At 41.6% G+C, this 26,224-nt stretch overlaps 1 protein-coding gene and 1 non-coding gene across 2 annotated transcripts in view; one reads left to right on the forward strand and one right to left on the reverse strand.

Annotated features, from left to right (window-relative positions):
• Positions 1 to 26,224, forward strand: part of PELI2 (pellino E3 ubiquitin protein ligase family member 2) — a 200,075-nt gene that overhangs the window by 23,276 nt on the left and 150,575 nt on the right. The window lies entirely within an intron of this gene.
• TRNAC-ACA (transfer RNA cysteine (anticodon ACA)) lies at positions 20,658 to 20,729 on the reverse strand. Its single transcript has one exon. It is a non-coding gene; the product is annotated as a tRNA-Cys (tRNA).

Genomic DNA, 26,224 nt, shown 5'->3' on the forward strand with positions numbered 1-26,224 from the left:
TCCCATTTGGTTAGTCAGCTTTCTAGTTGGTAAATCAAGCTCCTGTCTTTGGAGAGAGTGGTGCCCACCAGCTTCCCTATTAAAAAGGAGATGTGGGATTTTAGTATTTGAAGCTTGTTATTGGTGAGGCATGTCACTGCTGCTTAAATTTGCTTTCATCAGAAATGAGTAATTGCCTGAAAAAGAATCTTTTCTTCCTCACCCCTTCTCTCATTTCTTCCTTGTTGAAATCTTAGTGCACATCTGTGAAACAAAGATGCAGCCCTGTTGGTTATGACTGAGTCGTGCTTCAAGCGTGTCGTTCAGAGCAGGTGTCTCTTCCACCTACAGATCTAAGTTGATTGTACTTACATTTGAAAAGTTTGTAATTTTACAGAACTGATGCATCTTTCCCATTAATATCTTCAGAATTTGTAAAGACTAGGTAATAACAACCTCTTCCCCCCAAATAAAAACAAACAAACAAACTCTTTCCAATCCTGGGTACCTGTTTTAAATGATTTAAAATGGTACTGCTGCTGCTGCTAAGTCACTTCAGTCGTGTCTGACTCTGTGCGACCCCATAGATGGCAGCCCACTAGGCTCCCCCGTCCCTGGGATTCTCCAGGCAAGAACACTGGAGCGGGTTGCCATTTCCTCCTCCAATGCATGAAAGTGAAAAGTGAAAGTGAAGTCGCTCAGTCGTGTCCGACTCTTTGCGACCCCGTGGTACTAGTGGTTGCTTAAAATGAATCATTTGAATATATTCTTGTTAGGTGCAAACTAATCGAACTTTTTAAAAGTAGCAAAAGCCAGAGTCAATACAACAGTACTGGATCCTTAATTTGTATTTTGCTTTTACGGTGAAGGCTAAAAAGGAAAGGACATTAATTTTAAGCAAATCTTTAAAAATGACTCTTTCTTTGGGAAGTAACTACTTTTGAAAGTTTCTGGGTAAAGGCAGCTGCCTTAAAGGGTTGTGTGCAGAGGCCACACAGCCCTCAGTGAGATCCCAACCTTCTTTGTTGTTGTCCAGTCGCTAAATCGTGTCTGACTCTGTGTGACCCCTTGAACTGCAGGACACCAGGCTTCCCTGTCCTTCACCATCTTCCAGAGTCTGCTCAAACTGACTCCATTGAGTCAGTGATGTCATCCAACCATCTCATCCTCTGTCTCCCCCTTCTCCTCCTGTCTGCAATCTTTCCCAGCATCAGGGTCTTTTCCAATAAGTTTGCTCTTTGCATCAGGTGGCCAAAGTATTGGAGCTTTAGCATTAGTCCTTCCAATGAATATTCAGGGTTGATTTCCTTTAGGATTGACTGGTTTGATCTCCTTGCAGTCCAAGGGACTCTCAAGCGTCTTCTCCGACACAACAGTTCAAAAGCATCAATTCTTCAGTGCACAGCCTTCATAGTCCAACTCTCACATCTGTACATGACTACTGGAAAAACCAGTATAGCTTTGGCTATACAGACCTTTGTCAGCAAACTGATGTCTCTGCTTTTTAATACGCTGTCTAGGTTGGTCATAACTTTTTTCCCAAGAAGCAAATGTCTTTTAATTTCATGGCTGCAGTCACTGTCTGCAGTGATTTTGGATTCCAAGAAAATAAAGTCTGTCATTGTTTTCATTTTTTTCCCCATCTGTCTGCCATGAAGTGATGGGACTGGATGCCCTGATCTTCGTTTTTTGAATGTTGAGTTTTAAGCCAGCTTTTTCACTCTCCTCTTTCACTTTGATCAAGAGGCTCTTTAGTTCCTCTTTGCTTTCTGCCGTAAGGGTGGTGTCATCTGCATATCTGAGGTTGTTGATATTTCTCCCAGCAATCTTGATTCCAGCTTGGAATTCATTCAGCCCAGCATTTCGCATGATGTACTCTGCATATAATTTAAATAAGTAGGGTGACAATATACAGCCTTGATGTACTCCTTACCCATTTGGAACCAGTCTGTTGTTCTATGTCCGGTTCTGACTATAGCTTCTTGACCTGCATACAATTTCTCAGGAGGCAGGCCAGGTGATCTGGTATTTCCCTCTCTTTAAGAATTTTCCACAATTTGTTGTGATCCACACAGTAAAAGACTTTTAGCTTAGTCAATGAAGCAGAAGTAAATGTTTTTTTCCTGGAACTCTATTGCTTTTTCTATGTTCCAACGAATGTTGGGAATTTGATCTCTGGTTCCTTTGCCTTTTCTAAATCTAGCTTGTACATCTGAAGTTCTTGGTTCACGTACTTCAAAAAGCCTAGCTTGAAGGGTTTTGAGCATTACCTTGCTGGCATGTGAAATGAGCACACAATTGTGTGGTAGTTTGAACACTCTTTGGCTTTGCCCTTCTTTGATATTGAAATGAAAACTGACCTTTTCCAGTCCCGATGCCACTGAGTTTTCCATATTTACTGGCATATTGAGTGCAGCACTTTAATGGCATCATCTTTTAGGATTTGAAATAGCTCATCTGGAATTCCATCACCTTTACTAGCTTTGTTAGTAGTGATGCTTCCTAAGGCCCACTTCACACTCCCGGATGCCAAGGACAGAGAAGCCAACCCTCTTTAGGAGGGTCTTTGTCAAGCCCTCCCCATGGAATGAGCAGGAAAAGAGAATGTTGAAGGCTTGAAATTATTTTTAGTTTTTAACTTTATGCTGAGGACTCAGTGTTTTCAGTTTGAAATTTTGGTTCAACTGTAAGACAGGGAAAAATTGATGATATGCACGAGCTAAAGCCGATAGGGTCTGTGGATGAGTTGCTGCTGCTGCTGCTAAGTCGCTTCAGTCATGTCCGACTCTGTGTGACCCCATAGACGGCAGCCCGCCAGGCTCCGCCATCCCTGGGATTTTCCGGGCAAGAACACTGGAGTGGGTTGCCATTTCCTTCTCCAAGTGGACGGATTAGGGCCTGACTTTTCAGGAGAGGCTGGTTTTTCCGTGGGTGAAGGAGGAAGGCCAGAAGAATGCGCAGATGCAGGGAGCTTGGAAGATTGCTGACCAGAGCTTGTGGAAGTTGACATAGCAGCTGAGTGTTTATTTCTATCCTCATTACTCTTGTAAGTTTGTCTAGTTGTCCTGTCACCCAAAGAGAGTGTTCATTCAGTAATAAAAGAACAGTAGTCTTGTCTGGTTGGTCAGAACCCAAGAGGCTGGCGGCAAAGCTTGGACCGTTAGGCTGTGATGGCTGGTGCCTAGTTCTGAATTGCTTCCTTGTAAACCTGGGGTTCCCATGGATGAGATAAAAGTATAATTTGTTTTTTGCTTATTTTGTTTTCTTTTAGTTTTGAGATAGAGTTGGTATACAGCACTGGGTATGTTTAAGGTGTATAGCATAGTCCCTTGACTTGTATTCCTTGCAAAATGATTACTACAGTGAGTTTCAGTTCAGTTCAGTCACTCAGTCGTGTCCGACTCTTTGTGACCCCATGAATTGCAGCACGCCAGGCCTCCCTGTCCATCACCAACTCCCGGAGTTCACTCAGACTCATGTCCATCGAGTCGGTGATGCCATCCAGCCATCTCATCCTCTGTCGTCCCCTTCTCCTGCCCCCAATCCCTCCCAGCATCAGAGTCTTTTCCAAAGAGTCAATTCTTTGCATGAGGTGGCCAAAGTACTGGAGTTTCAGCTTCAGCATTATTCCTTCCAAAGAACACCCAGGATTGATCTCCTTCAGAATGGACTGGTTGGGTCTCCTTGCAGTCCAGGGGACTCTCAGGAGTCTTCTCCAACACCACAGTTCAAAAGCATCAATTCTTCGGCACTCAGCTTTCTTCACAGTCCAACTCTCACATCCATACATGACCACAGGAAAAACCATAGCCTTGACTAGACGGACCTTTGTTAGCAAAGTAATGTCTCTGCTTTTGAATATGCTATCGAGGTTGGTCATAACTTTCCTTCCAAGAGTTTAGTTACCATCCATTGTTTGTATAAAAGTGTAACTTGTTTTAGTCAATTTAAGACAAAGTGATATGATTAAAAAACTAAAATGTTTAAAACTCTTCAGGTGTTGTTATGTCTCCTGTGTGTCTAGATCTGGAAAATTAAATGTAGCATAGATGTTGTTAGACCAGAATCTCGCGTGAATCTTCAGGACCCTTGCATCGGGAGCTTCTGTGGAGGACGGGCTGGCAAATACACACCTATCCCTCTTTTGTCTGCCAAGATTTTTCTGAGGTGGAATTTGTCTCCCAGCTCTTAGGAGGTGATTTGTTTCATGGGCCATATTTATGGATTTGAGGTATTTTATTACAAGGAAAGTGCCTTGTAGCATTGTACAAAGGCACAGGCTTAAACAAATGAGCAATGTATTGTTTGCAGCCATTCAGTGCAGTATCAGCGTGTTCTGATCTTTTCCAGTTCTAGAGAGTTCTTTCATGAACAGTGATCTCTAATTTACTGTGACTTGGACCCGCCCATCCCTCTTTAGTGACCTTTGAAATAAAACGTAGCTGTGAGCCCATGAGCAGAATTTCACATACTGACAGTGTTCAGCCTTTTACATTGTTGCTCATCCTCTTAAACTCAAGTTTTCTTGAAGTAAATAAACAATAAATATATTATCCATTTAAAAATCTGTGGTATAAAATTGGGACATGCCACATCTTGAATGTGATAACCTCTGATGGGTCTTTGTGTCCCCACTGAGCTGAGACCCTGTGGGGCTCACACTTGGAATCTGCTCCGCTGACCAATGACTGTCCTCCAGTGCTCACAGCCGAGTGTCAGAATTAGGGACTTTGTGCTTAGAAGTGAGAGCTTTCCCACTAACTCTTGGAGTCTGTTTCATTTAGAGCCATTTCTTCCCAAAATGGAAGAAATGCAAAAAGGAAATCATTTCCTGTCCTGTCATTTCCCTGAACGCTATTCTTGGAAGAAAGGGTTACTAGAGGAAATCTCAAGGTTACTAGCAATCTGCAGTCCCAGCAGTGACAAATTGACATAGCTTCTCATTTCTTTTTCTTTTTAACAAATAATTGCCTTTTCTTAAGGAAGCTGTCACATGTTTGTCATTGAAGATACAGAAAATACAGAAACATATGAAGGGGGACATCAAGTGCGCACAGGTCCCAGCACGGGAGGAGACAGCTGCTGCCGTGTCCCCTGGCCACCCACAGGTCCCACCTGCTTCTCTGCCCGGCACACTCACTCAGCACGTGCAGAACCAGCTAGAATCGGATCCTGTTCTGGGTCTGCCTACACTTCTCAGTGGCTCCCAAGGCCCTGGCAGTCTGGCTCATGCTCCTGTGTTCTCCTTTCCTCCCCCCTCAGTCTCTGTCACAGCATTTGTGTCCTTTATAGACCATCTTTATGGACCACTTCCTATTTTGTATTTTGTTTGTTTATTTGGGTTTGGTCTGTCTCTCGCAATGGAGTGTGAGCTCTGCAAAGCACAAGGGCATGTCACCATAGTATCCCTAGGGCTGGCAAGTGCCTGGAATATTGTGGGGGCTTAGAAGTTTAAGATGCAATAAGTGAATGAATGAATATACACAATTATATATACACATTTGTCCTTTACAAAATTCTGTTTGGTTTTTTTTACCCCCCATCTTAGTAGTTTCTTTTCATTTTAAGTGAAGAACATGAGATTACAATGGCGTACTTTTTTTTTTTTTAAGGCACTAAAGGTTAGTATTTTTAGTAAAAAAATAAGAGTATATAGTCTTTCTATTTTAAATTAAAAAGATCCAGACTACTGTACTATATTTAAAACTTAAAAAAAAGAAATTTAGGCTGGATTTAGATCTCTTTTTTTAACCTGTACTTCTTTTTTTCTTTTGAATAATTTTAATCTTACATAAAAATCACGAAAATAGCACAGAGTTCACGAATACTCTTTGCCCCACTTCCTCTAATGTTTATAAGCGTTTGTAACCATGGAGCAACATTAAGATCAGGAAACTGACACCAGTACAGTACTAGAACCTGAACTACCAGCGTTACGGACGTGCATTTCGGAGATGGTCCCCTGCTGACTGTTTCCCATTCTGGGACCCAGTCCAGGATCTCACATTCCATTCGCTGTCCTATCTCCTTAGTCCCCTCCAATCTGTGACAGTTCATCAGTGTTTCATGACCATCACTCTTCTGATGAGTACCGGTCAGCTGTTTGTAGATTGTCTCTCAGTGTGGGTTGGTCTAACGTGTCCTCATGAGTAGATGGAGGCTAAGCAGTTTTGTCAAGAAGTAACATGCCAGTGTTCTTGCCTGGAGAATCCCAGGGACGGGGGAGCCTGGTGGGCTGCCGTCTATGGGGTCACACAGAGTTGGACATGAGTGAAGTGACTTAGCAGCAGCAGCAACATGCTCTACTCAGGATAGCCTGTCAGGAGTATGTGAAGGTGAAATGTCTTACCTTGAGCATTTGGCTAAGGTGATAGCTGCATAATTTTTCCTCTGTACTGATACTGTTTTTCCTTTGGATCAGTATCTTGTGGGGGAGACACTTTGAAACTGATTTTCGTGTTTTCTGTAAACATCCCGCATCCGTCTTGCCTGTAGCAATTTGCACTATGATGTCTGCCTGGTGGTGGTTTTGTGTTTTCTTCATTCTGCTTACATTTATTATTCGGAATTCTTCTGTGAAGAATTGTCCCTTCTTCTTTTATGTATTTATTATTCATATCAAGATGAAGTTATGGATATTGTATTTTATGGGTTATCTCTAAAAGTATTACTGTTCATTTTATTGCTCCAGTTGTTCATCTCCACTGGGAGCTCCTCCTTGTCCTTTTGTCATATACCCCAACCTTTGTCAATGCTTCTTTGTTTTCTGGCACCATAAGATGTTTCGGGCTTATCTTGTATTTTTCCTGCCCCAGCCCTGGAATCAACCATTTTCCAAGGAGCCTTGGTTCCTTTTATTGAAGAATGATATTTCAAAACCAAGGTCTTAGTATTAAATGAGCTCATTGCTACCAGGGTATTATTGGTTCTTTGCTCTCTCAGTGGACAGAGCTAGGAAAACACACACACACACATATACATATTTATGTATATGCTATGTCACATGTCTGACCATGCGACCCTGTGGACTGTAGCCCACCAGGCTCCTCTGTCCATGGGATTCTCCAGGCAAGAATACTGGAGTGGTTTGCCATGCCCCTCTCCAGGGGATCTTCTTGACCTAGGGATCGAACTTGGGTCTCCTGCATCGGTAGATGGTTTCTTTACCAATAGCACTACTTGGGAAGCCCGTATATATATATGTGTGTGTGTGTGTGTGTGTGTGTGTGTGTGTGTGTACACACTAACCTGTGCTTCCATGTACATCTATATTCTTTCTGTATCTTTGTAGAAATATATTTATTAAGAGCCATTGGTCTATACTGGTCCCTCTCATTCCAGTCCAACATCACGCATTTCATTCTAGCCTTCTCTCTTACTTCTAACTTATTTCTTAGGCAAGGAGAAACCCGATTCTCATGATCTATAGTGTATTTAGTTTTTAGTTCAATCCTATTGTATCATTGAGGTTTCAGCTAGAGAAACAGAACTATTAGAAGATATATTAAAAGATTTATTGCAAGGAATTGTCTTATGTGATTGTGTGGGCTGGTTCGGCAAGGCTGAAATCAGAGCAGGCCATCAGAAAGGGCAGAATGGGACTCTTGGGTGTGAACTGAAGCTGTGTCCACAGGTGGGATTTTTTTAAATTAATTATTTTTAATTGGAAGGTAATTACTTTGCAATATTGTGGTTTTTGCCATACATCAACATGAATCGGCCATAGGTATCCATGTGTCCCTCCCATCCTGAACCTCGCTCCCAATTCCCTCCCCACCCTATCCGTCTATGTTGTCACAGAGTACCAGCTTGCATGCCCTGCCTCATGCATTGAACTTACACTGGTCATCTATTTTACATATGATAATGTGTATGTTTCATGCTATTTTCTCAAATCATCCCACCCTCTCCTTCTCCCACTGAGTCCAAAAGTCTGTTCTTTATGTCACAAGCAGGATATCTAAGGAAGCCTTAGCTTTGCTGTTAAAGCCTCATTGAATCAGTCCCATGCAGATTATCTGGGATAACCATAATCAGCTGGTTATGGGCTTTAATTACATTTACAAGACACCTTCACAGCAACCCCTAGGTTAGTATTTTATTGAATAGGTGGAAACTGTAGTCTAACCACATTGGCTTATGATACTAACCATCACACTTTGCATGTGAACGAAATGGTGACAGAATTGCTAACCCATAACTCTGAGAAGCAGATACAGTAGTGCAGCTTGGTTTTTAAGCACTCTGTTTTCTGTGTAAAATTTATGGACACAATGGTGAATATAGAATGACGTTTGTCATAATCTCCAGTTACCCCTGCTGTTTGTAATCCTGTTTATTGTTTGTCTTCTCACTGAACCCCTATTAATTTTTGCCCTGTATCCCCAAGACTGGGTCTGGAGCCCTGCACAGTGACTGCGTGTTGAATGAGCAAAATGAGTAAGACCACCCATATCCTAATATTTCTTTTCTGCCAACTTTCTCCTTTCCCGGTGTTCAAGAGAGAATAGTGAAATAGAGGACGCAGTTTGGAAGGGGATTAAAAAGAGACTAAAAGATGGGTGTTAGGTTAATAAATCCTGGTTTCCAGGGAAGTGTTTTACACGTGTTCTCTACATTGGGATAGTTCACTAACAGGCGGAAGTCCATCCTGCCCCTCCCTGCTCCTCCCGCTCCTACCCCTACTCCCACCACGGTCAGTTTTCTGTCTGAGAAAAGAATCACTTCCATGGTTTAAAGCTTCAGAATAGATTAGTTGAGGGCATTACCAGACAGTAGCAATTCACATTTTTGCGGTTTAGGAGTAGTAGCATAATGTAGACTGTCATTTATTGAACCATATTTTATGAGTATTTCTCCTATGCTGTGCATTTGGGCTACAGAGAGGAAGAGATGCGGACTCTGCTATTAACATATATATATTTTAGTGCATTGTTTCTAACTTCAGTAATACATAGTTCTATTTCAAAGGGAAAAATGTATCTTGCATCCTCAGTGTTGACTTACGTTACTTTTGTAATGATGTTACTTAGGTATGTACAACCACGTTACTAGGAATGAACACATTATGCTTATATCTTTTACCACTAGAAACCAAAGCCAATTTGCAAGTCATGTAAATCCAAATTAACTGAAATTAATATGACAGATGAAGTTGTTTTGCTAAATCAAAAGCAAAAATGTTTGTATTAAACATTTTTTATACAGAATTTTGCATTGACTCATAAGGATTGAAGGTTTTTAAATATAAATTTATTTATTTTAATTGAAGGCTAATTACTTTACAATATTGTATTGGTTTTGCCATACATCAACATGAATCTGCCACAGGTGTACACGTGATCCCCATCCTGAACCCCCCTTCCCCCTCCCTCCCCATACCATCCCTGTGGGTTGAAGTTTTAATGCTTCTTTTTCTCACTATCAGTTCCCTTCGGGGACTGAAGTCTTTGTTCTTGTTCGGTGCAGTGTAATTTCACTGGGCCTTCTCTTGACCCTGATGCTTCATTGGCATAGTAGGTCTGCCTCCATTGGTTTCTTGTTAGAGCTAGATGATGAAAATGGGAATAGTTTGCATCATCTTGATTCTAAATGCAGAACAAACTGGGCCACTGAAAAAGAAGACAGAAAATATGCTTCTTGATATCTTACAGAGCACCAAGAGTACGTCCACGAATCCCTCCTGGAGAAACATTTGTTCAGGATAGAGAGAGATGTGCAAACAGAGTTCCCACATGAACCCAGTGCTGTGCTGGAGTTACATGTAAGGTTCATTGGGGTGGTAGGCGAAAATGGTAGTGTTTGCAGGGGAAGCTTGAAGGATGAGAAGGAGGAGTTGGAGAACTAACAGCATGTAGAAGGTCGTGGGGCCTTGTAACACGGGGAGTTCAATAGTGTTGTTGGAGTATACATACTACAAAGGAGAACTTTTGAAGTTGATGGTAGCATTCTAACATAGTCTCATTGTGAAATTCTGGTGTTTACATGCTGACAGATAAATTTTGCTTGTGTTATAACATTCATCTTAGAGTCTTCATATTTTTTTTTCTGTTGATGAGCAGTCTGTTTTTCTTTTTTACAGCTTTATTGATAAATAATTTATATACCATTCCATTTGCCTGTTTCAGCATGTATTTCAGTGGTTCAGTAATATATATATTCATTTATGCATTCATCACCCCAGTGCAGTTTTGGAACACTTTCATTAGCCCATAATGTTCCCTCATGCCAGTCTGTAGTGAATTCCTGTTCTTTCCCTTGGCTCTAAACAACCACTGATCTGCTTTCTGTCCCTATAATTTTGCCTTTTCTAGTGATATCATTGGATCATACCATATGTTGTCTTTTGTGTCTGGCTTACTTCATTCAGCATAATGTTTTTGAGCTTCATCCATGTTGTAGCATGTATCAGGACATCATTCCTTTTGATGACCACGTGATATCACATTATGTGGATGTGTACCACATTGTGTTTTTCATACCATTTGATGGACAGACCCCTTGGACTGTTTCCAGTTTTCGGCCATTGTGAATAATGCTGTTGTAGTCATTTGCTGATGGCAAGTCTTTGTGTGGACATATGTTTTAGTTTTTTTGGGGTTGTAGAATTACTGGTCTCATGATAAGTGTCTGTTTAACTTTTTAAGAAACTGCCAAACTTTTCTAAAGACTGTACCATCCCACTGAGTGTATAGTCTTATTGGCAACATGTCATATTGTATCTTGGGCAGAGGGAAGGAGAAGAGATCAAAGTCACTGTCATGGGTTGAGTTACTTCTTTGACTCCCACCTGATGTCCTGAATTCCTACACCAGCACCAAATTGCACAGGATGGCATGCTGACGGCGTTGCTTTCTTTTTCTCTTTTATTGGAGTATAATTGCTTTACAGTGTTGTATATGTTTCTGCTGTACAGCAAAGCGAATCAGCTACGTGTATGCATTGGTGTCTCCCTCTTAGGCCTCCCTCCCTCCCCCACCCCACCCTCCTAGGTCGTCACAGAGCACAGAGCACCGAGCCAAGTGCCCCGTGCTATACAGCAGCCTCCCAGTAGTATTTGTTTTACACGTGGTATTGTATATATCTCAGTGCTACTCTCCCAATTCATCCCTCCCACTCTTTCCATGCCGTGTCCACTTTCTGTTTGATGTTAATTACTTTTTCTCTTTATGAACTCTGGTTTTATGTGAACTATTTGTCGGACACTAGAATCTGCAAAAATACCCCAGCAGTAATCTCCAGTCTCCTCATAGCTGTCTTATCCTTTAATAAACTACTCTGGCCCAGCTTTTAGGAAGTAAGGGAAAAGCCAGGAATGTTGTAGGAGGATGAGCAAGTATTTTTAAGTGTGTGGTTTGGGTGTGTGTTGAGAAGGAACGCTGGAGTATCCTTAATGTCATTACCCATGCGGTTTGTTGACCACAGCGTCATCACTCTGGCATTGTCTCTGAGTCAGATTTGGTACAAGACTCATTATTCTGTTTGTAACTGGTCCAGGAATAGACTGGTTGAGGTTTAAAGTGTTACGAGCATCAGGTGGGAAGTACAGATGATGTCATACCTTTTGGTCATGATGTGAAGTCCAGCATCCAGATCGCTGTCTCTTCAGTCTGCCTCCTTTCCTGAAGTCCCTGTGTAATTGATACTGTGGGCTATGCAGACCGTACCTGGCAGTCAGCCTAGATCCTTCTTTCACGTCTCACATCAAGGTGTTTTAAAACATTTTCTTCCTTACATCCCACCTGCCTCCTCTTTCCCATCCCTGCCATGTCTGTTGCCTCCTGATTCTTTTTCATCTTCTCCCCCATTCTAGTTCACCCTTCACTGGTCTACTGGAGAGGTCTGTTATCAATGGAAAGCAATTTGTGTGACCCTGTTAGGATTTGTGTAAAAACATGTGTATGTGTGTGATTGACTACAGGATAAAGTGTAAACTTTGCGTGGGGTAGAGACCTTGACACGGGCAGCCTGCCCTCCTAGGCTACCTCCAGTCCGAGTGCACTGCTCACAGCCTCCTGCCCCTCTCTGGGGCTTCCAGCCTCTGCAGGTCCTACTCTGGTGTCTGGGAGACCCTGTCCTTCCCCACCCGTGTCCATTCCTAGCACATAACTTCAGCCTTCTGCGAGTTAGTTTAGGTGCCTAGGCTGCCTGAAACTTTCCCAGATGCCATACTCTGCCCTCTGGTTCTCTTGCCTTGCAGGGCTTTTCACAGACCCCTCTGTTTCTTTGATCTTGTCCCAGAGTACTGTCACCCTGTGCTGCTCTGTCCCTTTCTAGGCTGTGTACCCCCTGGTGGAAATGCTTTTCTTATACATTTGTGACCTTGGCGTCTAGTGCAGCACGTGGTACCAAGTGTGCACTCAGTAAGGATGTGCAGGTGAGAGAGCCGAGGGGTCTGGGCTAAAGGTGGTGGGAGCAGCAACTGCTCGGTCACTGCATCTTCATGCAGCTTTAGATCCAAACCCACGTGCTGTTGAAAGGACTTCATGAGAAGTGCCTCCTCTTCATACTGTTTCAGTAATGAACACCCTCATGCTCAGAAAATGGAAACTTCTGTTTTACCCAGATCCTTTATACTAGGGCTTAAGCCTTCTTTTCTAGCCTTAGTATATCCGGATCCTTCTGTGAAAGTAAACAAAACATGTAAGCCAGAATTGTAATAATTCATAGCACTGAAACAGGAGTTGGGAAGTTAGATGCCAAGATGTGTGAACTTATTAGATAGGCTTTAAACCATATATATCCCCAAGTATTGAAAAGTGAGGGCTTTGTATACAATGTTCCTTTTCCTGTTTAACTTTCTCTTTATGCACAGTTCTGCTTTATTTTGGGTATATATTGTGGATGCAGCAGTTCATTCTTTATCCCTTTTTATTTCTACAACTTGCCCAGTGTAATGCCACGTAGAATTACACTTTATAAAATAACACCTGCCTGCATGAGCTTGAGCCATCTGTGAGGACAGTGCTGTAAGGAAGGAAATGGAAAGAGAATCTATCCCATCACCAAGTATTTGGTTTCAATGGTTCCAGTTTCCTTGGAGGTGGGAGCCCACCTTTTACGTTTTTAGAAAACTATATTACAGTTGTGAAGGATCTTTTTAAGTCATTCTACTAAATTAATTTTTACCTGATCTTCAGGAGTTGTATTCTTAATTGATTTCCATATTTTATCACTTTTCATACCTTTGCAACATGTGTGGGTAAGGTGTTCAGATCTCTATTTGAAATATTAGATGCTTTATTATTTTTGTTCTTGGTTTAAGAGCAGGTATCTTTTGGTGGTGGGGGTGGGGGGCGTTGCTTCCCAAGTGGCACTAGTGGTAAAGAATCCGCCTGCCAGTGCAGGAGGCACAAGAGACACGGGTTCAATCCCTGGGTCGGGAAGATCCCCTGGAGGACAGGATGGCAACCCACTCCAGTATTCTTGCCTGGAGAATCTCATGGACAGAGGAACCTGGTGGGCTATAGTCCATGGGGTTGCAAAGAGTTGGAGGCAACTGAACACACACACACATCTTTCAGAGGATAATGCAGATATTTTGTGTTTTACTTTTATAATTTTTAAGGGAGATTTAATGTCCTTTATTGGAGAAGGAAATGGCAACCCACTCCAGTGTTCTTGCCTGGAGAATCCCATGGACGGAGAAGCCTGGTAGGCTGCAGTCCATGGGGTCGCACAGAGTCGGACACGACTGAAGTGACTTAGCAGCAGCAGCAGCAATGTCCTTTATGTTCAGAGCATACATTTTTTTCCTTTTTTGGTGAGGGGTTGGGGAGAGACTTAACAGCTCCTGCTTTCCTATAACTTTCTGTGCTGGCCCCAGCGACATTGTGGACAAGATTGATGGCTTTTTCTAGAAATCCATGGCATAGACATTACCGATATTGTTGAGAAGAAATTTTAATAACTTAGACCTCTATAGTTATGCTTGGTACTTTCCTTCTCAAGGCAGGTGTAAGAATAAATAAGGTAAAGTGCTTTGATCTCCTCAAAAGCAAAACAGTTCGAGAAGGAATCATAATGGGGATTATGTCCCTGGCAACAAAAAGCACTGTGTAACTGTCAAGTATGTCTGATGGTTAACACTAAGACTCAGTGTTGACTGCCAGAATGCCAACTTGAGGGAAACCGTTTCTCCACAGGTAGCCAAAGTAAAGAAACTCATTTGAACAGAGTTTAAGAATCAAGATGTATTTTAATAAATGCCATGAGTGTTGATTGATCGAATATAACCTTGTTATTGATTCCATTATCTATTTCTCTTACGTTTAGTTTTTTTTTTTTCTTTTACCATTTTGGTAAATACTTTTGAGTAGTCACAAAATTTTCAGGTTAGCCTGTAGATCTGACATAGTACTTAGTGGCGCAATATTTATTAATGAATTTTGGGAGTAGATACTTTACTTTACATAAGTAAGTGTTTAAATATCTGTTTACATGTATTTTGAACTGTTTATAATACTTGAAAAATACCTTAGAATCTTTTGTTTCTACAATTGTAAATATTTGAAAGCCTAGCTGGTAGAAAAGGGACAGGTTTAGTTGTGTTGCTTAAGACCTGACATGGAGAACTCGATAAAGAAACCAAATGTAATGTAACGTAGAGAAGACTCGTATGGGCCCCAGCACAAGCTGGCTGCCCCATGGCTGTGTGCCAGTAGTGGGCGGCTGGGTGGCAGTCTGTCTCAGACACAGAAGAGTTGGCTGTTGGTGGCAGTGGGAAGGCTAGACCAAGGTTTCTTCAACCCTCAGTTTTGTGACCCCTTGGACTGCAGCACGCCAGGCTTCCCTGTCCATCACCAACTCCTGAACTTACTCAAACTCATGTTCATCTAGTCAGTGATGCCATCCAACCATCTCATCTTCTGTCATCCCCTTCCTCCTCCCACCTTCAATCTTTCCCAGCATCAGGGTCTTTTCCAGTGAATCAGTTCTTCACATCAGGTGGCCAGCGTATTGCAGTTTCAGCTTCAGCATCAGTCCTTCTAATGAATATTCACAACTGATTTCCTTTATGGTGGACTGGTTTGATCTCCTTGCAGCCCAAGGGACTCTCAAGAGTCTTCTCCAACACCACAGTTCAAAAACATCAATTCTTCAACCCTAGATCCTGAGAAATCTGATGGAACTTTACAGATAAGACTGAAGTCTTAGGGAGATTAAATGATTTTGTCTTTTGGAGGTTAAGAACTTAAGAAAACAAGACCTTCACGCACCTTTGTCATATTTATAGCCAAAGCTTAGAAAAAAATGAAAATGAGATTGAGGATAAATTGAGGGTGTGTTGCTGACCAGTGTCTGGCAGTGACATCTGCCCGCATCCACCCATGATACCCTGTGTTACTCTGAAGCATCGTTGTTCACTCTAGGAGCAATTTTAAGGGTTTAATGCCACATAGCTGTTGCATATAGAGTCCCTTCTGCTTCTTCCTGTCCCCTGCCCCCTTCTCCCATCCATCTGGCGAATTTTTTTAATCATTCTTTTTGTTTTTACTAATTTTTCTGAATTAAATTTTTTAAAATTAATTTTTATTGGAGTATAGTTGTTTTACATTGTTGTGTTAGAGAAGAAATCTGTGGAGTGATGCACAGATGGGAAGTAAAAATTCATCCGATTAATCAGCTATAAGTATGCATAGTATGTATAATATTACAGTATATTATGTTTCTCCCCTGTGACCTCTCTCTCGACCCCTGTGTCTCTTTAGCCCATACTTGACTGACCCAGGCTTCCCTGGTAGCTCATCTGGTAAAGAATCCGCCTGCAATGCGGGAGACCCCAGTTCAATTCCTGGATCAGAAAGTGATAGGCTACCCATTCCAGTATTCTTGGACCTCCCTGGTGGCTCAGATGGTAAAGAATCCACCCGCAGTGCGGGAGACGTGGGTTCAATCCCTGGATCGGGAAGATCCCCTGGAGAGGGGAACGGCTACCCACTGCCCTAACCCTAACCCCTAACCCTGCAGTGTTCTGGCCTGGAGAATTCCATGGACAGAGGGGCCTGGCAGGCTACAGGTCGTGGGGTCGAAAAGAGTCAGACACGACTGAATGACTTTCACTCACTTCACTGACTGGCCCCGGTGCTCCATTCTTGGTGCTCCCTTTGGACTTCAACCAGATCCACTTTAGAACAACTGTGTTGTAGTGGTGTGTGTTTCTCTGGGGACTGAACTTGCTAACTATGAATTTGATAATGCCTCAGCCATTGGAACATACCTGTTCTGCCGGGACTCAGTCAGAGTGTTTGGGTTTTCACTCCAGCTCTGTAATGTCAACTGATTGCTTCATGGTGCCTCAATTTATCATCTATTGGCTGAGGATATTAATAGCATCCCCCTCCACCCACTGCCATATAGGTTTGTTAAAAAAATTAAGGAGTTAATATGTGTGTTTAGAATAGTGTCAAGTAAGCATTTAATAAGTTGTAGTTATTATCTGGACCAAAACTGAGAACCAGGTTATTAAGAAATGCATTACTAAGTTTTTTTTTTTTTTTTTAAAGAAAGCAAAGCATGTTCTGAGCTAAAACAAAAATGCGGCTAAGTTTCTCTTAATAAAGCTACTCCCAAAATACACCAAAATAGTAGAGCTGAATTGTAGTAGATGTTTCCACTCTCATGAAAAAGCCCAGCATGGAGCAATCCATCATTGCTACAGTCCATGGGGTCCTTCGAAAACCCATCTCCATTCATGTTATTACTCTCAGGGAGCTGGTCTCACAGAGTACAAGGGTCCTGTCTCCCATCCGTATTCCAGACCTCAGGGAAGAGGAAAGTCAGGAGAAGTGCTCTTAGCCTGAAGGAGAGGAGCCAGAAGTTGCCTATATCATTTATGGTCCTAGTCCTGTGTCCCCGACAGTCACATGACCACACTTACCTGCAGGGGAAACAGAGGGTTTCCCCCAGTTGGACTGGTTAGAGTGCCAGCTCTGCCACTGAACGGCTGTGAGACTTGGGGGAAGTTGCTTCACCTCTCTGTGCCTATTTTCTTGTTTATAAAATGGAGGTAAGTGAAGCATCTGAAAGTGAAATCTAGTCACTCAGTCATGTCCGACTCTTTGCGACCCCATGGACTGTAGCCCCCCAAGCTCCTCTGTTCACGGAATTCATCAAGCAGGAATACTGGAGTGGATTACCATTTCCTTCTCCAAAGTGAAGTACCTACTGTGCTTCAGTTAACTCAAAGCATGGAGTTACCGTGAGGATTCCATTAAGTTCATTAATACATGGGAATCATTCAGGACAGTGCCTGGCACAAAGGAGACATTATGTATGTATCAGTGACTATGATTATTTTACCAAAAGATAGAAAGGAATATGATTATTGGGGAACAGTGAACAGTCTCTGCCATTAGAGGACAACCAGAGACTGAGCTCCCAGCCTGCCTCATTAGCTGAGGTTTCTGGGTGGCTGCAACTTTGTTATAATCACTGCAGGTCCCAGGAACTTTTACACTCCTGTCTTGCACAGGTCTTGTTTAGGCCTCCCTTGGGTCAGTACAAGAAAGGTTTATGAGCTGTGTTTATGGTTTTGACCTCTTAGTTTCTCATTTCTAGCTCTTCCTTCACTGTGGCTTGTCATTAATATACCAAGGAAGTAAATTAAAGGAAACATTCTATTTACAACTATATTAGTTTATAACATTCATTCTTCATTATAGTAGTTATAGTAGTAAAAAGATGATTGTAAAGTGAAGTCCATTTCCAGTTGGTGTTAATCAGAAAATGTGTATAAATGGGAAATGGAATTGCAATATGCAATACAGCTGTTTCTAACTTCTGCTTTTTTTCCCCAAGACATTATCCCCCTGCGTTTGTAGTAACAGTGGGCTGCATGGTGTAAGTGCATTCTTCCCTTCGCAGTTCCCAAACTTGACTGCTTGGTCCAGGAAATTGTTGGCTCTGCACATGCCATGAGAGTGGGCTGTTAGACCAAGTCAGTGGGAAATACTGTCTGCCATGTCTTCCGCTTGGTGATTCATGGGACATATTAGCATATTATGGATGTGAGCAAATAAACCTGCTTAATTTTCTTTAATTCACTTGACAGACTGGCTTCAAAATGAATTTTTTTGTTTATTGATTTGAGTAGTGATGCTATAACTATTTTTGGTGAAGAGGATTCTATATGTACTGGCTTGCTGCTGCTAAGTTGCTTCAGTCGTGTCCGACTCTGTGCGACCCCATAGACGGCAGCCCACCAGGCTCCCCCGTCCCTGGGATTCTGCAGGCAAGAACACTGGAGTGGGTTGCCATTTCCTTCTCCAATGTATGAAAGTGAAAAGTGAAAGTGAAGTCACTCAGTCATGCCCAACTCTTAGTGACCCCATGGACTGCAGCCCACCAGGCTCCTCCGTCCATGGGATTTTCCAGGCAAGAGTACTGGAGTGGGGTGCCATTGCTTTCTCCGTACTGGCTTGGACAGTATGAAAAATCCCAGTCTGCCTCCCAAGTTTAAGGCAGATCAGGCTGCTAATTGTGTGAGTTGCCTGCAGTTCCTGATCTTAACTGCATTCGAGTCAAGGTGTGAACAGAAAGCCTAATACCATTTTCATCTGGAGGGAAACCACCAGAAAGACATGGAAGTTTGGCATTGCATGATTAGTGGTGCAGAGAATTTTCTTCTTTTAGGAATTAATCTCTTCTTATAGGTAACAGGAATTTCAGACTTAAAATTTCAACAGTCTCTGTCTTTATACCCAAGAAATCATTTTCCTACCCTGATGATAAATTACAGGGGTTAGAAGTTTGATTAGGATTGTACATAAAATAAATAAATATATCTGTGTCAAGAATATCTATAGTAAAAATGGAAAACTTGGGAATCTTTACAAGTTTTAAAAATTCAAGAATGATAGGTGCAAAGAGGTTTTTGTAGAATAACAGCTTTCACAGCTGTGAAAAACCAAGTTCTTGGGTGCCTGAGAAAATCTATGCATGAATGGTCTTTTCAATGTGGCCGTTTAACAACTTAGACACATTGTGGCCTTCTTTTGAGTATAAATTTAAATCTTCTTTAGGTCCTCAGGGTTGATTTTATTTCTAGGTCTTGTTTCAGATCTAAATTGATTAATACTGTATTCTTAGAAGTCCACCTTTATTTCGTGAAATATATACTTTTAAAACATTTAATTCATTTGAAAAATACACTCAACATAGATGTTTTTAAAAGATACTGAAAATATAAGCACTAAATCATATAGTTTCTAACAATAATTGCTTAATATTTTAGTGTGTTTATTTCAGTCTTCCCTATTAAATAATTTGAACATGTTAGAGATGATACCATATGCATATTTTTTATTCTCTGGTTTTCAAAATCCTTTTTCATTGCTATTAAGAATTTGCAGTAAATATAATTTCATCATATAGAATTATAATTATCAAGTTAATCCATTATTATTGAACAATTTAGGTTATTTACAGTCTTTTGCCATTATAAATAATGACATAGTTAACATTTTTGTGCATAAAACTCTACTTATATTTCAAAACTATATTGTGAGGATAGATTCCTTCAAATTAGTTACTAGCTCAAAGAACATAAGTACATTTATTAAGGCTGTTGATACATATTACTAATTATTTTACAGTGAGGTTGTGCCAGTTCAGGGTCTTACCAGTGATATACTTGAATTCTGTGTCATTTCAACAGTTTGATAATTTTATTGGCAAATAACGATCTTGATTTAATTTCATTTTCTGATTACTGATGAGATTGAACGTTAAAAAGAAATGTCCTTTAGCCATTGTTTCTTCTCTGTGAATGTTCTATTCATGTTCTTTGCTTATTTTTCTGTAGTATATCTGTGAGGATGTCTGTTTTTCCTTTTACTTGTAGTAGCATTTACCTATTAATGTTATTAAGCTTTTTCATATTATTACCAGTGGTTTTTCTAGTTTTGTTGGACATATAATTTTAGAGTTCCTGATATGCAAAAGTTTCACATTTTTACGCATTTAAATGTACCAATATTTATGTTTGTAGGCTTTTTTTTTTTAACTGTGTTTATGTTTAGAACATTATTATTGACTTAAGTAGGGCTTTCCAGGTGACACTAGTGGTAAAGAATCCACCTACCAGTGCAGGAGACACAAGAGATGCTGGTTTGATCCCTGGGTCAGGAAGATCCCCTGGAGTAGGAAATGGTGCCCCACTCCAGTATTCTTGCCTGGAGAATTCCATGGGCAGAGGAGCCTGTGGGCTACAGTCCATGGGGCCACAAAGAGTTGGACATGACTGAGCACTTATATGATACATAGTCAACTTTGGAATTTTTGTGTGCAGCTCTAAGAAATTTTTTTCTTTCAAAGTAGATGGTTGGTTTCTGTACACGATTGAATAATCCAATTTTTTTGCATTGGCTAGTGGCCCTTACATCATCTTACATTACTTTATCTAGTCAAGGGTCTGTTTCTGGGGTGTTTCTTCTCCGTTGGCCTGTGGTTTTTGTTCTCAAGTAATTGACATTGACATTGACAAGTCGCTCAGTCATGTCCAACTCTTTGCGACCCTATGGACTGTAGCCTACCAGGCTCCTCTGTCCATGGGATCTTCCAGGCAAGAGTACTGGAGTAGGTTGCCATTTCCTTCTGCAAAAATATTTCTTTGAGCCCCTTTTTTTTGAGGGGGCAAGAATACTGGAGTGGGTTGCCATTCCCTTCCCCAGGAGATCTTCCCTACCCAGGGATTGAACCCGGGTCTCCTGCATTGTAGGCAGACGCTTTACCGTCTGAGCCACCAGGGAAGTCTTCCTACAGCAGTAATACTAGTTTTATATCTTCTTTTCCTTCAGTTAATACCTCTTATTTCTAACTCAGTGTTCTTGGTTAGACTAGGATTTATTTTAGAGTGGTGTTTAATAAAAATGGTAATGGTAAGCATCCTTGTTTTGTTCCTGATTTTTAATATAAATGCTTTTTAGTTTACTCTTTTACTGTTAATTATGAGATGAAAATATTTTATTCTCAGCTCTTAAAGACATTAATCTGAAACAGATGAAGATATCTATCAAATGCATTTTCAGTGTCTGTATTAAGTGTGCATTTTTTAAAAATCCCATGTAATATAACCAATCTTAGAAAGTTATACATTTGGAATTATTTCCAATTATCTCTAATTTTAGACTTTTTCCTTCATAGTGAAAGAGAATTCTTTATATAAAACTTTCATTTGGTATATATTTTATATTTTTGCTTTTTTAGCCCAAAGATTTTAGATACTGAAGAAACTATGTTAATTGTTTTTGAAATTCATCTACTTTTTGCTGTATAATGCTGTGTAACAAATCATACCCAAACTCAGTGACTTGAAAGAAACAGTCATTCGTTCTCATGAGTGTGGGTTGGTTGAGATGGCTCTGCTCTAAGGTGTGATGGAGTGGCTCTATTTGTGCTGTGTTTATGGGATTTGGATCTCCTCCAAGTGTCACTTGTCCTCCTTGGCAGGCTGGCTGGGACATACTCTTCCTATGGCCATGACAGAGGTGACAGAGGATAATCCTAACTGCCAAGCTCAACTCAGACCCCTGCTTGCATCATACGTTAACATCCAGTTGGCTAAAGCAACTCACTTGGTCCAACCCAAAATCCAGGGCCAGGAGGTTAACTGGAAGTATAAAGTCATGTCAAAGGGCATATTTTCAGGGAGGAGTGAAGAACTGGGACCAGTATTTCAGTCTACCACATACAGTTTATGCACCTGTCTTAATTGAGGTGATGAGATTAAAATAAACATTGGAGTGATAATAAATGTGTGGGATTTAATTTGGTTTTCAAGATTATTAATTGGCAACCAGTGTGGAGTATAAGTTGGTAATAATTCTAGAGATTTCCATATTAAATGAAGAAAATCAGATAAGTATATGATATGATATCACTTAAAAGAATATCTATATGTATATTTATATATAAACTGAATCACTTTGCTGTACACTTGAAACTAACACAGCATTGTAAATCAACCATACTTCAAGTGTTAAAAATGGTTAAAAAGAACACATGATTACTAATGGCAGAGATGTGACTCAGACTGCCCTCTCTCCCAAAAAAGACGGTGCAAATTCAAGAATAAGATAAAGTGATAAGTCTTTACCTGGTTTTGAATTGTACAAATCTTTTACTGTATTAAATTCATTTCTTGTTATACTTTAGTTTTTTCCCTTTGTGTGATATTTTCTCTTTTTGTTGTTGCTTTAGTCACTAAATTGTGTCCAACTCTGGCAACCCTGTGTACTGTAAGCCAGCAGGTTCCTCTGTCCATGGGATTTCCCAGGCAAGCGTACTGAAGTGGGTTTCCATTTCCTTCTCTAGGGGATCTTCCCAGCCCAGGGATCAAACCTCTGCATCTCCTGAATTGCAGGTGGTTTCTTTACCACGGATCCATGTGGCTTATTTTCTCTTCTAGGAATACAAAATTACTGCAGGGTAGTACTTAAACAATAATTTTCACCCCTAGGGTAAAAAAAAATGTTCTTTGATATAAAGGACTAATCCAATGGCAGAATAAAAGATGTAGTCATCAGTATCTTAAAAATAATGTAAATAGCCTTCTCTATGCCTCATGCTTTGTGTACCTTCCGATATTCAGTGAAAAAAAACTCTATTGTTGGCCCTCCAGTGATGCTAAAAAATCAAAGATTCAATACTGTATAAAAACAAAAACAAAACCTTTATTTGGTGTTTTTTTAGTGGCAGTACTGGTTTAAAATGAAAAAGGGAGGAGAAAGACTTCAGATAATATGCACATGGCTAAGTATTAGATAATAAATATTTTTATTTTCGCGAATAGTTCTGTGGACTGGATTCGCTTTGCATGCTCTTATCTTTCCTGTGACCTGGTTGAAAGAAGCAGCAGGTTGGGGCGTGCAGCCTTCTTTAGTCCCAGGAGTTGAATGAGTGTGGAGAGAACAGAGAGAACAGGGGTCAGTGAGGGGTGTGCTGCTGACGAGGCTGGAGTTAGGGCCTCTCTGGACAGCTTTACCCTCATCTCCCACCCCTAAACGGCTCCCGAATCCAAGCTGTAGGATGTTAGGCCTTCTTCCTACTTGATGGGAGGGGAAGGTGAGGTTCTGAGATGTGCAGGGACTTGTGTGAGTGTGGGACTCCATGCAGGGCCAGCGTGGGGCCTCCATTGCCTTCCTGCTGTACTTTCTGCTGCAGAGAGGCTGAGTGAGGGTGTGTGGGTGTATATATCCCAGAAGAAGGGCTGAAAATCTACTGTGTGTGGGAGCAGTTCTGTGTTCCTGATAACACAGAATGTTTTAATGTTTCGCCTTGGGAAATACTGCAGTACAGGGAAGCTGGAAAACCTCAAGACAAAAAGCAACGTGCGAGTGTATCAACAGCTACACCTCAGCTGCCGTAAAGGCTTGAGGGGTCTTTGGACAGCCACAGCCTCACCCTTCTGAGACAGGATCCTGGTATTTGAGTTGGAGGAAATGCCTTGTCCATATCGAATTGAAATGTTTGAAAGAGGTTTGGGAATCTCTTTTTAATATTGAAATTGTAACTCTGTGTTGCTATCTTTGTAGCTGAGAAAACAGTCTCATCTTAGGTAAGTTCACAGCATGAGCTCGGAAAAGAATTGGAGCTAGAAATCCTCTCTTGATCCCTTAAACGATTATCATTATTTCCATACCAACATGGTGACTGTTTCATTGAGACTTTCCTTGGTTTTAAGGTACCATGTAGAGGTGAAGGGGAGGTACACAAAGACACAGGAACTCCTCAAAGACCATCCAATCCAAATGTGTGTGTGCATAGTCTCTGTAGTCGTGTCTGACTCTTTGTGACCCCGTGGACTGTAGCCCAACAGGCTCCTCTGTCCATGGGGTTCTCCAGGCAAGAATACTGGAGTGGGTTGCCATGCCTTCCTCCAGGGGATCTTCCCAAGCCAGGGATCAAACCTGGGTCTCTTATGTCTCCCGCACTGGTGGCAGATTCTTTACCACTAGTGCCACCTAGGAAGCCAACAGATACATATGATAGCGCAAATAATGAGGCTGTAATGATGCTTTATTGACTATGCCAAAGCCTTTGACTGTGTGGATCACAATAAACTGTGGAAAATTCTGAAAGAGATGGGAATACCAGACTACCTGACCTGCCTCTTGAGAAACCTATAAACAGGTCAGGAAGCAACAGTTAGAACTGGACATGCAACAACACACTGGTTCCAAATTGGGAAAGGAGTGCATTCAAGGCTGTATATTGTCACCCTGCTTATTTAACTAATATGCAGAGTACATCATGAGAAACGCTGGGCTGAAAGAAGCACAAGCTGAAATCAAGATTGCCGGGAGTAATATCAATAACCTCAGATATGAAGTTGACACCACCTTTATGGCAGAAGGTGAAGAAGAACTAAAGAGCTTCTTGATGCAAGTGAAAGAGGAGAGTGAAAAAATTGGCTTAAAGCTCAACATTCAGAAAACGAAGATCATGGCATCTGGTCCCATCACTTCATGGCAAATAGATGGGGAAACAGTGGAAACAGTGGCTGACTTTTATTTTTCTGGGCTCCAAAATCACTGCAGATGGTAACTTCAGCTGTGAAATTAAAAGACACTTACTTCTTGGAAGGAAAATTATGACCAACCTAGACAGCATATTAAAAAGCAGAGACATTACTTTGCCAAGAAAGGTCCATTTAGGCAAGACTGTGGTTTTCCCAGTGGTCATATATGGACGTGAGAATTTGGACTATAAAGAAAGCTGAGCACCAAAGAATTGATGCTTTTGAACTGTGGTGTTGGAGGAGACTCTTGAGAGTCCCTTGGTCTGCAAAGAGATCCAACCAGTCCATCCTAAAGGAGATCAGTGCTGGGTGTTCACTGGAAGAACTGATGTTGAAGCTGAAACTCCAATACTTTGGCCATCTGATGCGAAAAGCTGACTCATTTGAAAAGACCCTGATGCTGGGAAAGATTGAAGGCAGGAGGAGAAGGTGATGACAGAGGATGACATGGTTGGATGGCATCACCGACTCAATGGACATGAGTTTGGGTAAGCCCCGGGAGTTGGTGATGGACAGGGAGACCTGGCGTACCGCGTTTCATGGGGTCGCAAAGAGTCAGGCACGACTGAGCAATGGACTGAACTGAACTGAATGATGTAAAGCCAGTGTCAGGCACTTACTTACTGGCTTATGTGTACCTTCTTATGCACAGTTGGAGCAGTGTGTTAGTGTGTTCACTATTGTGGTGAATTGACATGCACGCCTGGACGTGGGGATCAAGGTATGGGGTTTCTCAGACTCCTCGCTTCGTTTACACATCTGTTCCCTCTGGTGTCCCAGGCCTGTTCATCCACAGTGTCTCAGTTACAGTAGTTGCTTGTGGTTTATCTGTGCTGGTGACAGAGATGTTGCTTTCGAGGGAGGGCAGCACCTTCAGTCTGTAACAGGAAGCGAGGCTGCCTCTGGAATGTGGCCTTTGGTGCTGACAGCGCCTCCTCTCCTGTAACTCACGTTCTCATTCCCGTCCACATAGGTGCTGCTCTGTGAGTTCAGGCTGGTTAAGATCCAGTGTGATGCCTCTGCAGTGTTCTGGAAGCCCTTGGCATGCCCTCTCTTGCTGTTATTTCCTATAGAAGAGTCTTTTTGACAAATGCATTTTTTAGGTGGCAGGTGTCTTCTCAAGAATGTATCTTTGTGTCATTTGCCAGGAGGTGCCTTGAATTTAAAAGTTGTCAGTATTGGCTACTGGAAACAGTGCACAGTTTGGAGTCAGACAAAACTGGGTATAGATTTGCATGCTGCCTGCCGCCTCTCGGCTTCTCAGGTGATGCAGTGGTAAAGAAGCTGCCTGCCAATGCAGGAGACTCAAGAGATATGGATTCGATCTCTGGGTCAGAAAGATCCCCTGGAGTAGAAAATGGCAACCCATTCCAGTATTCTTACCTGGAAAATCCCATGGACAGAGGAGCTTGGAGGGCTACAGTTCACGGGGTCACAGAGTCGGACATGACTGAGCACATTTTATGTACTGCCCGTTTCCAGCCATGTGATTTATGTGTGGTTCAGTCATTTGAGCCTCTTACTGCCCTCTAGGAGCCTCCCTCACAACGTTTCTTGGCACATAGTAAGTGCACAGCAAATGCCATTAAAAAGAATTAATGTGTGAACTCTGGATTTTAAACCAAAAGAAACCATATATTACTTTGTGAGGTTTCTTACAAGTGTTCTTCATTGTCCTCTGCAGCTTCTAAATACCTTTACTAATTATTTGCCCTGCATATACGA

The sequence above is a fragment of the Bos indicus genome, chromosome 10 (genome assembly GCF_029378745.1).
Source record: "Bos indicus isolate NIAB-ARS_2022 breed Sahiwal x Tharparkar chromosome 10, NIAB-ARS_B.indTharparkar_mat_pri_1.0, whole genome shotgun sequence".
NCBI lineage: Eukaryota > Metazoa > Chordata > Mammalia > Artiodactyla > Bovidae > Bos > Bos indicus.